This window comes from Durio zibethinus, chromosome 9, assembly GCF_047325235.1.
Source record: "Durio zibethinus cultivar Kanyao isolate XHJ-2024 chromosome 9, ASM4732523v1, whole genome shotgun sequence".
Taxonomy (NCBI): domain Eukaryota; kingdom Viridiplantae; phylum Streptophyta; class Magnoliopsida; order Malvales; family Malvaceae; genus Durio; species Durio zibethinus.
In genome coordinates, this window is record NC_143170.1 from 28,336,531 (window position 1) to 28,351,280 (window position 14,750).

The 14,750-nt window shown below is 31.3% G+C and overlaps 1 pseudogene; it reads right to left on the reverse strand.

The window, feature by feature from the left end:
- Positions 1–11,837: 11,837 nt before the first annotated feature.
- LOC111303939 (uncharacterized) overlaps positions 11,838–14,750 on the reverse strand; it is a 37,135-nt pseudogene continuing 34,222 nt past the window's right edge.

Sequence of the window (14,750 nt, forward strand, 5' to 3'; positions counted from 1 at the left end):
TGTAACGAGGATCAAGACAATGCTATAGATCATACCTTAAGTTCCTTGGTAGACAAATTCAACATAGTCCATTGAATACCCAATATAACTTCATATTCATACCTAAATATATTTCAATTTCTATAAGCCAATTATCAAATAACAATCAAAATCTTAACCAAACTTATAGGCTTATAGCATCATAATATTCCAAAATTTCCTTGTAGTCCAATATGTCCTCTATGATTATTTCATATCGATTTTGCCTTAGTAAAACATAATTTCAATTTTCTTAATACTCAATCAAAATCCATTTTTTTTTAAATGACAATTTTCAATGACTGCAACTTAGTTTCCAAGCAAGAATCATAACATATGTCTTATACCATAATATGTGATATTTTCTGTTAACATTACTCAAACAAACTCATATTTTGTCTTAATAAAAAATCATAATCATTATTTTATCACACGACCATTAATAAATCATTTGCCTTCCAAGTACAATTGTAATTTTTCACACTTCAGGCTAATCACATAAGATTCTAACTCTTGTCATCAAGGATAAATAATTTCGAATAAAATAAAATATATCAATATAGACAAATGTCTTTATTTATGCATATAATGCTATTTACCACCAATACAATATAATAAATAAAATCCATTAACATAAATTCTAAAACTATAATACCATACCCATATAATAATCGAATTCTAGTAAAATCTCAAAAAGTCAAATCCTACCATCAAGTTATATATAACTCATTAAAATCAAAATCACACTAATATTATCAAAATCCTCATTTGCGTTATAATTTTTATTAGCTCTAACTGTAAGTTTAAAAATCATAATCCATAAAGAAAATTTACAATTAATAATAATAAATATCTCAAAGCCTCATATCAATTCTTGTCAATCTAAATTTTCATACTTTATCTCGATATAAATAATTTGTATCCATGATAAAAAAAATTCAAGAAAAATTCATCACAAAACTCTAAAATCTTAATTGATCGAAAATCTAACTTCAATATCATAACACCTCAAAAGGTCCAAATCATTCTTTACAATAACTCTTAAGCTTAAAGTATCCAATTTATATAAAAATCCCACCAAAGTCACTTCATTTAAAGGCATATCACTTCATCTCATATATAATGTTTCATCTTTTGGCTCCAAATGGTATAATAAATATCATGATTAAAGATTCATCAAAACCCATAGGCAAACACAAAACAAACCACCAAAATTGAAATTTCAACCTCAATTCTATAGGATCTCCAAAGATAAAAAAATCCACTATCAACTTAAGCTTATGGTAACCATCTTTTCAAATTTTCATACAAAAATCACTTACAACTTATCATTACTCATAATCAACTTCACCAAACTTTTGCCTCATCACAATTTCAAAACTAATGTCTAAAAATCAATTGGATTAAGAAATCTAGGATCCATAAAAATCACAAAATATCAAAATCTCCATGGATCAAAAATATAATTTGTCTCAAACTTATAAAATTTTGATAAATCAAAATCATTCTCCATAATAATTGTTGAGCTTAAGATATCATTTTTACCAAATTCATATCAAAATCATTTCACTTACAACCACCAATACTCCTTATCAAACTAATCCAATGTTTTTTGGTACAAATTTTCAAACTAATACCTTCATATTAATCAAATAAAGTAACCTAAAATCTTTAAAATCACAAACCTGAGCTCTGAATGTAACAATGACACATACTCGTGAGATGAATCACACCAGCATGCAAGGTGACATATATCAAACTAAATCAAAATCTCCAATAATCTCCAAAATAATACTCTATAGAATCTCAAGTCTACAAAATTATGCTTTTTGCAAGTTGATCGAATATACTAAATTTCTTACTAACAAATATTTTAGAATCAATAATAAAATACTCACTTTGAAAGCAATACCAAACTAAAGACATATGCTAATCTAGCTAATCTAAGTAGTTGTCAAGATTAAGTCTCCTAAGACACAAACATTGAAATATGAAAAATTAAAGAAAAATAAAGGAATGAGTATGACAACTCAGCAAGTAACCGACATCCCCTCAGTTAGATTAAGCATGCCACAAAACATTTAGGCTAAACATTAACTAAATGATTCAAAAATATTTTTGGTAATCTTGTATTTACAAACATATTCTCAAAACTAGATTCTCAAATCACAAAACGGAATTAAATATCACAAAATTTTAAATTTATTTAGTCTTCCGTAACATACTACGATCACACTTAACCCTTATGGCATAGGTCAGAATCAGAATTTCTTCTGTAGTGCAATGGGATAGAAATATATAAAAAGTAATTAGATCATTGCACTGACAATCATAATTAACCTGTTAATGCAATAGGGTAGAACAAAAATCATAGTAACTCATTTAGTGCAATAGGACAAAAGTATATCACCGATGGCACGGTGAACAAAAATCACTATTCTTAATTGGTGGCATGGTTCAAAACTGGTATCAATATTATAAATATATGTCGACATAGCCAACAATTAATCCCCATTGGCAAGTTCAAAACATAGTCATACTAGAGACAAAAGCCAAAAATATATTTTCATATTGCCCAACATAAACAAATTCAATATTTATAAATTTTCTCAAAATATAATCCATACAAAGTAAATTCCATAATCATTCCAAAGCAATTTCATATTTCGACAAATGATGGATATATAAATATATTATTACAAAATCATATTTAAAAATCAAAATAATATCAAATCATATTCCAAACTCATAACAAAGAAATCATCTACACATTTTGTATGTGTAACACCCCTAATCCCACATTGGAAGAGTGTGTGAATATGGTATGATATATATGTAGAGATCTAAACTCAAACTTGTGAGGCACTTTTTGTAGGACAAAACCGTGATAATTTCGGGTTAAAGCAGACAATACCTTGCAATTTGGATGTAGGTCTCCATAAATGGTATCAAAGCAATTACCAATCGACGAAAAATAAGTGCTACATCGTGGGAGTTACTAAGTGCTATACAGTGGGGTCATGGGAGTAATTAAGTGCTAAATAGTGGGACTGTGAAAGTCATTAAAATCCCAACATCTGGTGTGATTTTGGTCATGTGGTTGGATTCGACTTGACAAGGACGTCAAGCTTTAAAAGTGGGGGAGATTGTAACGCCTTCAATCCCACATTGAAAGAATGTGTAGATATGGTATGATATATATGTAGAGATCTAGACCCAAACTTATGAAGCACATTTTGTGGGACAAAACTGTGATACTTTTGAGTCAAAATGGACGATACTTTGCAGGTTAGGTTTCCACAGCATGCTTAACCATATTTACAAAACAAATGGACAAAATGATATATATTATATATTTCAACTCTAAATAATTGAGGCTGATTTTTAATGATATAAAAATCAAATGGATATCAAGTCACTTACCTGATACGCTAAACTAAAACTTAAGTAGCAAATCACTCATTTTTTTAATATCCTAATAATTCAGGAAATATTCAAAAATCAGAATTCAACCCAAAAGCATAAATTTAATGAGGCAAACCTTTCTCATGTCATCCTAAGCAAATTGGGCTTTGTGGTAACTTTTTCGACAATTCAAAACTATTTAAAAATATTTTTTTAGCATATAAAATAAAATTTTTTTAATATAGCAAAATGCTTAGAATTGAGTATAAATATGAAATTAAGGATTAAAATATAAAAAATTAATAGTAATATAAATTTTTACAAATATTTAATTTTTAACATTTAATAGTAATCATTTTTTTTTTGTAAATCCGAATATAATTTAATAACCATTTAACAATACTAATAACATGAAATTAACATAATAAAAATATATTAAAATAAATAAAAATTCATCAAAAATAATATAACTAAAATTCAAGTAATTTCTAACTAAATACATCAAATATTGGCTGAAAGTAATTTCTAAAATAATTAAAAAAGGGAATTTCTAAATTCTAAAATTTTCACATTTTGTGATCATTTGATTTACTTTGAGCTACAGAAGCTTGAACATCCTACAATTCCTAACGACAAAGGGAAGCTTGAATTTAAAGTAGAAATGTAATACTATAGCCTAGAATTTTGTTTTAGCAAAACTAATTTTCAAATGCCTAAGTTTTGATGGCCAAAATTAGATAAATTATTACAAATAGCCCAGATTTTTTGGGTTTCAAATTCATGAAGCCTACTTTGGGGTTTCCATTCTTTTAGCCTATAAATCATCTGAACAAACCAATTATACCACTAGAAATTTCACTTTTTGTATTATCACAAGCACCTACAGTTCGACCAAATTAGCCACCAGAGTAAGGAATTTTGACAATTTAAAGTTGGGCGTATGTAATTGTCATAAACTCAAAAATAAAAAATTTGAAATATTAAATTCTCTTAAATTACTCAACTAAATGAAGTGCTACACTAACCATTTGAGACCTTTCTATTGATACCCATAATTTTGAAGGATTGCCACCGAAAGGTATATTTTTGAAGTTGAAAAAATATAAAAATATATGTTGAGATTTTTAGAAAATTGCATAAAACTTGAAAATTTCAAGAGTTTTAAGCAAAATCTTATATAAATAAGTGATTTCTAGGATTGATTTGCCCTATCTCTTTCTTTCATCTTATTCTTGAGAGTTTCTTAAAGTTTATCTTTTTTTTTTTTTTTTTTTATCTAAGAAAACTATCGACAAAAACTGTCGATAAGTTTTTCTTTTTTATTTTCTTCTCCTTTAGCTTTTTTTTTTTTTTTTTTTTTTTCCAGTAATACTTATGGACTGAATCACTGATTAGACTATAAGAACTTGGACTAGGTTCAGTTATGGTGATGTATCTTTTTTGTTTGAAATAGGATGTTAGTTAACAGAAGTTTGTGGGGTCTAATATTAATGCTCTGCTTGTAAGATGATGTGTGCATAATTATCCAAGGAGAGTAGGTTAGAATGTTGTCATTACCGGACTTTGTTGGTAGGGTTGGGGAAGTTCAAGCTTTTGAACTTCCCAAATCCAATAATTTGTCTTGTCAACTTAATCTTTGTATCCCCTTTTTGGTATTTCATATTTATCCTTTTTCCAAAGCTACTACCCTAGCTTATCATACAGTATCTTGATATCATCTTGCAAAATATCAATAGTAGTTGCCTTCTATGCTACTTGATCAGCATAAACTGATATGCTACTTCTTAATAATGCTTTCTCTACTGTATTGAGCAAGGCATTTCCTTCGTGTCCAATGAAAAATAGGATACTTGCAACCACAGATATGAATGTCGCCTTCAAGAATTTTGAAATTTTGTGAAGCATATAAATATAAACGATAATGCATTTTAAAGTGTATCTAAATATAAAAAATTTGTTTTTGGCCAAAAAAAAAAATTGTGCTAAACTGAAAAAAAAAAAGTAAAAAAGAATAAGAGATGAGGAAGGAGATACAAAATCTAACTGTCCTCTGGCACTTGTCTGAATTTTAGGATGACCAGTATCTAAATATAAAAAAATTGTTTTTGGCCAAAAAAAAAAATTGTGCTAAACTGAAAAAAAAAAAGTAAAAAAGAATAAGAGATGAGGAAGGAGAAACAAAATCTAACTGTCCTCTGGCACTTGTCTGAATTTTAGGATGACCAGAAAAATAGTTACTTTGTTTCTTGGCCAAAGAAGATTTTTATATGCATGTTTGTTTGTTTGTTTGTTTGTTTGTTTGTGTGTATTATTTTTGGCATGGTGTAGGCCTAAATCTGCCATCTCCTGGTTGAGCTGTTTTTATATGATGTTAAGCCTATTGTTTTTCGTTTTCCTTTTCACGATGATCTGCTCAAAGCTGGGAAGAAGGAATGAGATATTGTGGATGCTAAAAGCAACTCCAGGGATAAAGCTAGGGAACTTTATGCGATCCAATTTTGGCTGGAATGGATTACTAAAGAACATTTTCTCCTCTACTGCAAATCCATTGCAGGTTAGCCAGATCCTCAACCTCCTCTTCTGGTAAAGCCTGTACTGCACCTATTCTATATAGTTTTTTTTTTTTGGATGGACCAATTCAAAATTTGGAGCAAGTAGGGTCCTGACATTATCATTCCAGTTGCATGTACGAAAGGAACTCAAAAATCGCTTTACTTTATTCATACACTATACTCAAAAATTACGTTTTTTTTTTAATGGAATCGCTAGGTTGTATACTAGTAACCAAAAACTTCTACTTTCATTGTTTATTCCTTTAATCAACTATTACTTGATTGACTTTTTTGTTTCATGTTGTGATGAATTTATAACAAAAATCAAATTCTTTTTTTTTTTTTTTAATTTTTCATTATAGGATACAGACAGTCTAATAACCAACTTGAAGACCATTCAAGACTATCTTTGCTCTTTCTAGTCATGGGTATGCCATGTCATGCTTGTTTCTATTGGTTGTTAGGATGAAACATTTGTTTGTATCCTCTTGTATGTTCTGTGCCATTTTCTGTCAAAACCTTTTATGTATTAAGTCTAGTGCAATATAACATCATATTAAGGTATCTGTAGATTTGATGTAAAACCAGTTTTAGTAGGAAAAGATAGTCGGTTATGACTGTGTGGGATGTGAAGGCATAAACATTATAACCATCATATTTTGGGTGAACATGCTCTTAGATATCTGATAAAGAAAGTGGGCGATATCTATGATGTCCATTTGTATTTATAGAGGGGGCTTCGTGATTGTTTTATCTAGCATTCTCCAAGATAATCTCATGGATTTACCTTTGTTGGTGGTACCATCTGATGTTTTAGGCTTATGCTTCAAATTTCTTGGATTGCCCCATCATTTTAGGCATCTAAAATTTTTAGTATTGTATGAAGAGTGTGGAGTATGGTGTCACCTTTCTTTTAAGAGGAAGAAAATCAACAGGGATTTTCTACCCCCACTTGTCATAATTTTAAAGGTGTAGTTTTATTCATCTCTATATATTTTTTTGGCTGGTTTGTTTGAAAATGGAAGTGTTGTTGAACTTTCTGGTTTTTTGTTTTTCATGCATCGTCCCTTTGAACAAGGTTTAATAGTTTTCATTGTATCAATGACCACATTTCCACAGACATTAGATTGGCTGCAAGGATATCTTCTTCAGGTACACCAGATAACTAACTGTTAATAGTAAAAGCCAGAACTGATCTTGCCATCTAACACCTTCTTCAACCTGGAAAACATGGATGATTTTCCAAGTTACAGTCAAACGAATTATTGGTACTTCATGTTTCATTTGCCTCTAGATTTAAACGATATTTTAGTTGGAAAATGAGACGAGTATGCAACTAGATTTTCCACTTTAGTCATGAAAGTAAATTAAAAGTTGCTTTCTTCTTTTTAATGACAGTGAGATATTATAATGCAATAAATTTGTACATAGCGAATATTTTGGCTTTGCACAAAGTTTCCTCATGTGAAAAACACATCATATTTGTTGAGTGAAACGCCACAAATTTTGGTACAGTTAAAACTTGAGACAAGAAGGCTCTCTTAAGTTTGTGGCAATGGAAAAAACTAAAAGCGTTTAACATTCATAAACTTTCACAGTAAAGTTTGTTAACAAGTTAGACATTTGAAAAGGAAATAGTTCAGATTAAGTCTCAGCCAAAACTTCTATTTTGTGATTTATTTTCACTACAAGCTGTCTTTCCCACCCAAAGGTGGGCAGCAAGGATCAATTACCATCATCTAAAAGACAGCTAAATAATTATTTATGTGATTTTTCTGAGTGGCGTGTGATTGTTTATCTTTTATGGGAAGAGAAGTGGGGTGGTGGCATACCAGCTTTACTGGTTGGGCTTTTACTTTGCACTACTTTGTGTTTCTTTGATTACCAAAAGAGGGTCTATAAAGCTCTTTCTAATTGGCTAAGAAAGAAAACCTGTGAATGGTTCTTTCGATCCACTTGAATTCTTTAGGGCGTAGACTTTTTTTCCATATTTGGTTATCTTTTTCTCTATTTGTAGAAGACTTCTTTCTCTTCTCTTTTCTTTGTTTCTTGTACCTGATAAAGTTGCTTTGCTGGTTAGAAAAAATCCACTGCTGTGATTGTCCTGTTCTCTTATTGCTGTTCTATATAGGTAGGCATTATTGATTGGTGGTTTAGTTATGGTGATGTATCCTTTTTGTTTGAAATAGGATGTTAGTTAACGGGAGTTAGTGGGGTCTAATATTAATGCCCTGCTTGTGAGATGGTTTGTGCATAATTACCCAAGGAGAGTGGGTTAGAATGTTGTTATTACCAGACTTTATTGGTGGCGGTGGGGGTGAGGGTGGGTGGGGAAGTTCAAGCTTTTGAACTTCCAAATTCCAATAATTTGTCTTGTCAACTAAATCTTTGTATCCCCCTTTTTGTATTTCATATTTATCCTTCTTCCAAAGCTACTACCCTAGCCCGTCATCCAGTATCTTGATATGATCTTGCAAAACATCAAAAGTACTTGCCTTGCTATACTACTTGATCAGCATAAACTGATGTGCTGTACATACTCTATTCTTGATAATGCTTTCTCTAGTCTATCGAGCGAGGCATTTCCTTCGTGTCCAATGAAAAATAGGTTACATGCAATCACAGGTATGAATGTATATAAATATAAAAGATAATGCATATAAAAATAGGTTACATGCAATCACAGGTATGAATGTATATAAATATAAAAGATAATGCATTTTAAAGTGTATCTAAAAATGAAAATTTTGTTTTTGGCCAAAAAATAAAAATAAAAATTTTGTGCTAAACTGGAATAGGCTGAGCAAAAAAAAAAAAAAAAAGAAGCAAAAGAGAATAAGAGATGAGGAAGGAGATAAAGAATCTAGCTTTCCTCTGGAAGCTGCCTGAATTTTAGGATGAGTAGAAAAGTAGTTACTTTGTTTCTTGGCCAAAGAAGATTTTTATATGCTTGTTTGTTTGTTTGTGTGTCTGTGTGTTATTTTTGTCATGATGTAGGCCAAAATATGCCATCTCCCGGTTGAGCTGTTTTTATATGATCTTAAGCCTATTTTTGTGTTTTTCTTTTTCATGGTGATCTGTTCAGAGCTGGGAAGAAGGAATGAGATATTATGGATGCTGAAAGCAACTGCAGGGATAAAGCTAGTGAGCTTTATGCGATCCAATTTTGGCTGGAATGGATTACTGGAGAACATTGTCTCCCCTACCACAATTCCATTGCAGGTTAACCAAATTCTCAACCTCCTCTTCTGGCAAAGCCTGTACTGTTCTTATTCTATATATATATATATATATATATATTTTGGTGATGGACCAATTCAAAACTTGGAGCATGTAGGGTCCAGACATTATCATTCTAGTTGTGTTTACAAAAGGAACTTAAATTCGCTTTACTAAAAAATCACGTTTTTTATTTATGGAATCGCTAGGTTGTATACTAGTACAAAGAAACTTCTACTTTCAATATTACTGCAGCAATATCTACCAAACTGTTACAGCAACTCGAGTACTGAACCAAAGAAGCTAGATGTTGAAGCAGAGGTCAGGCAAACCTAGAAATTAAATGAAGTGCCTCAGCCTCAGCCGCAGCTCCCCCTTTTTTATTCACTCCATCTTTACGACACTTTTATTTTTAACCATATTCAACAGCAGGTTATGGACGATTTTCTGTTTTATAAAAACCGTGGTCCCATGGATGATCGTAAGGTTGTTCTCCAGGACTACGAATTTGATCTGAAAATAAAAGAAATGTCACATCAATTAAATTAAAAATTTTGAGCGCATAAATATAATTGAAGTCACTTCATCTATTATCAATTTATTTTAATCCGATTTCCTTCTAAAATTTAAACTCTAACCAAATAATAATAATAATAATAATAATAAAGACCTAAATTTAATAATAAAAAATACCTTACATATATATAGATGGGAAAGCCACTGGGGCTGTAAAACTAATTTCTCATTTTTCTTTCTTGTTTATATATAGTAAGTAATATTTAATCAGTCGCTTGAATTAATGAGCATGCTTTGGGTGATTAATTAGCGTAGAAAGAAAAAGTAGTTGATGCATATAAACATAGCACGGTTAAAAATGTTATGATATCTCAACGACCTATATATATTAATAAAATTCTAGGCCAAGAAATGAAGTAAATACTTAAGAAGCAAGGCCAGGCTAGAATGCTTACAACGCTTGGCGGTCCTTCCGACGTTCCTAGACGCCATGGCAGAGCCTAGAAGGAGAATACCAACAACTAAGAGAACCTGGGCGAAGAGTAATAAATGCTTCTTAGAACCCATTTTATTTGTTGGTAGAGGAAAGAATGTTAACCGCACAGTATATATAGGAGCATACCCATCCATCCGATGCCGACCAAGTTTTTCTCAAATTTTCCCACGAAATTTAGATAGTGGGCCTGCTGAACAATATGACTTGGAAGAAAGCTATTAAAAAATGTAGACATGTACATTTTCTAATTTTGAACACAATTCTTCATCACTTACAATTTGTTCGTGAGACCGGAGAAAACGCTGTCGTCCCTTGACATTGGACGTCGCTAGCTAGTTGGAAAGGTCAGCGAAAATATTTTGCTCTCAATTGCTGACAAAAATCAGGAATGTGGACCACTAAAACTTCAATTTGTGGAATTTAATCCATGTTTAACGCGCAAACTAGATGCTAATATTCTGTAGGGGTATGTTGATATGGTAATAGACCTTCAGTTTCAACAATCAAAATTCAATAACAAAAACGCGTATAATTGAATTTTTTTGTGAAAGTACAAATAACGCTGTTGTGGTCTTTGTTACTTCACTAATTTTGTCTTAAATGAGTGTCAATGAATGAGAATTTTATAGATTTTATAGATAATATCTAGCTAGTTCAAAGTTCAGTGTGAAAACTTAAAATTTAAATATAAATATAATACAAAAAAAAATTTAAATTTTAATAATAATTATATATAAATTTAATAAAATTAATAAAATTAATATTTTTATATCAATACAAATTTTGATATAAAATATAATATAAATATATAAATTTTAATATTTTACATGAATATATAAATTATTAGACTGCTCAAAACCATAATAACTCTCTGGTCCACCGTCGGCTTCAATTGTGCTCTCTTGTTTGACAAAAATCACGAACGTGGACCACTCAAACTCAGTGCAAATGTAGATGGTCAAATAATTTAAACTTTTGTTAAATTGCTAAATTCATATAGTCCAAGTTTAGCAGTTTATTTTGGGTTACAGGTCCCTCAGTTTTGGGTTTGGGCAACTTCCACAGAACTCACTCACTCTACATATCCACAATATACGTAATATATAACTTGCAGATGTAGATGGTCAAACAATTAAAACTTTTATCAAATTTCCAAATTCATATAGTCGAAGTTTAGCAGTTTATTTGGGGTTGGAGGTTCCTATGCTTTCGGTTTGGATAACTTCCACATACCTCACTCACTTTGCACCCCCACAAGATACGTTATATATTATTTCCTTTGTGATTCATCAATGTCAAAGTTTCTTTTTCTTTTTCTTTTTTTATCGTTTTCTCTCCTTGATGTGGAATTCAAAATTTAAGAGAAAAAAAAAATGTCCGACCAGTTTGAAGCACATAACCCAATTGCCAACCAATTAGGCTAAGTAGTTGATACAATCAAGGATTTCCATGTAAATGTAATACTTAGAGGTAACAACAAAAATAGCAAAATAAGCCACGTTAAATGGAAAAATTTTGCATTGTTGCCATCCACTTGGGAATCATCAGACTAATGTTCGTCTGTTGAGAAAGTGTTATTCACTTGTTTAGAGCTTAATTAGATACATGCAGTTGAATACCGATATCTCTATCTACCACAAACAGCCTACTTCAAACTGCTGAGATACCCTACTCATAGTTGGTCGAGACTGGGGATTGGCACCGCAACGTAAGATTGCAATATTTAACACGAATGATAATTCATCTTCAAGTTTTTGGTCCACAGGAGAAGAGAGACGGGGATCTAAGACATCTTCCAAGCCGATTTTCTCATCAGGGGATGAATGGAGATAGGATATAAGTACCCCAGGATGGTTTTCCATCAGAACTTCAAGTGCCAAAACACCACAGCTATATACATCGCATTCTTCGGTGACTGCCATGGAGTAAGCAAGCTCTGCAGCAACAAACATTCTTTGATTGATGATAGAAATTTTCAACCTTATTTTGCAATAAATATAGATATAATTAAATGGTCCCCTTGGTTATATTGATGCTCTTGTTTTGCTTTTTTACTTTCAAGCCAAAGCTGGAAATTAAGAACAGTTCATTGCCATATAAAAATTCGTTTGAGAATATTGAAAAAATTACTGCTATTATGAGCATAGAAGTTTTAACAATTGATTTCTGAAATCAGCTAAAGATTAAGTGATATATGGCTCAGGATTCATAAATCATGAAAACTCAAGTGCGGAGAGATTAAGAGAGAAAGGGAGAGTGCATATCCAGGTTACCTGGAGCAACATAGCCATAAGTGCCTGCAACTGCAGTCCAGTTGGATGACTTAGGATTCAACAACCTTGCAGTGCCAAAATCTGATACACGGGCCTCGAGTTCAGAGCTCAATAAGACATTCTTGCTCGATATGTCTCGATGAATTATTGGTGGAACACAATCATGATGCATATACGATAGAGCATGAGCTACCCCTTTAATAACTCCAATCCTTTTCGTCCAATCTAATTCCTTTGCTTCTACTTCATTGCTCAAGATCTTAGCCAAGTTTCCCTTTTCCATGAACTCATACACCAAAAATAAATGTCTACTTTGAGAACAAAATCCATAGAGCTTTACAATGTTTCGATGCCTTATCTCTGTCAGAGCAGCAATCTCATTCTTGAAACTTTTCCCCTCCTCCATCTCTATGTTGTCACCATGGGATCTCAACTTCTTAACAGCAAATACTTGACCATCTGCCATTTCTGCTTTGTAAACTTCTCCAAATCCTCCCACTCCTATGCAACATGTCTCATCAAAGTTCTTTGTAGCTTCAAGGATGTCTTTGTACATGAATTTCCCATTAAACTGCCATATTGAGAAAAGATTTTCTCTCATTGGTCAGCCTTCAAGTTTGGACTGATTTACTGATCTCTGACGGAGAAATACTAAAATCCATACACAAACCATTACAAAGATTGCTATACTTACCAAAGATGCAACAACAATAAAAACAACCTTGTGCTTATCATTTCCACCGTTCTTCTCTGAAGATGTGGCATTCGCCGCATAGATCTTTGTAGTTACTAAAAGCCTCTGGTTGAGCTGACCGAAAGAAGTTGCCGTTGGGAAGAGGACCCTCCAAGTTGCTGTATGAAAGATTAACAGACACTAAGCTCCACAGATTGCTAAGTGAAGAAGGTACTTCACCAGAAAGATTGTTGTGGGATAGGTTCACTACAAGAAATTTGACATATAATAACGCTCGAAAAAGCATGGGTAAAACCTAAAAATCCATCAGTATAGCATCATAAACCCTATACCGACAGTCAAAATGTGTATTATGATGAATTTTTAACTGTCAATATATCCTTTGTCAGTATAGACCTATACTGACGGTTTTTAAGGTGTCAGAATAGCTTGTAAAGATATACCAACAATTCAAGACCGTCAGTAAATGTGTATCTGTTGGTATAGCATCTGTTATGTATTCCACCATTATACCTTTTATCGACGGTTTACACCCATTAGTAGATACTTGTATGTTTTAATTTTCTTGCCTATATCGATGGTTAATGCCCGTCAGTATAGACTACCTATACTAATGCTTGAAGCCTATCAGTATAAATTGTATGTTTTAATTTTCTCACCTATACTAATGGCTAGTGCTTATCAGTTTAGACTTATATGTTTTAATTTTTATTGCCTATACTGACGGTTAATGCCTGTTAGTATAGACTACCTATACTAATACTTAAAGCCCGTCGGTATAGATTGTATGTTTTAATTTTCTCACATATACTGACAACTACCGTCCATCAATATAAACTTATATATTTTAATTTTTCTTACCTATACTGACATTTAACATCCATCAGTATAGACTTATATTTTTTAATTTTCTTACTTATATCGACAGTTAGATACTGTTAGTATAGAATTGTATGCTTTAATTTTCTTACCTATACCGATAATTAGAGATTGTCAGTATAGACTTATATGTTTTATTTTTTTAGTATATTTTTTGACATTTGGTGACTTTTAGTATTGCTTGAAATATTTCAACAATCAAGTGCATCAATATAAATGTTAAGATGTTGGTAAATTTTTTTAAAAATTATATTTTCAATTATTAATATTAATTTATTTATAATCTTAATATGATATGTTTTCATATAAACAAAAAAAATACAATAAGTAAAAGATATTTAATAACATTAAAATTACAAGTAAATTATTTATAATCCACAAAAATCTATAAACAAACAAACAATTGCAAAACCACCTTAATAAGAAAAAAACATACATGCACCTATTACAAGCCCTTTCCAAAACCAAAATATTTTAATTCATACAAAATATCACAAGTCTTGAAAGAGTCAACAAGTGTAGCTACATTATATAACAACAAGCTTAATGAACCCAACTCATTAACAGTATTTAATATACCAATCAAACATCACAAAACACAATAGCCTTATTTCAACAAAGTGCATAACATCCAAAACAAAACCAAATCCCCTTACAAATATAATGCTCAAAGTAAATAAATAATTTCCTAAAATAGA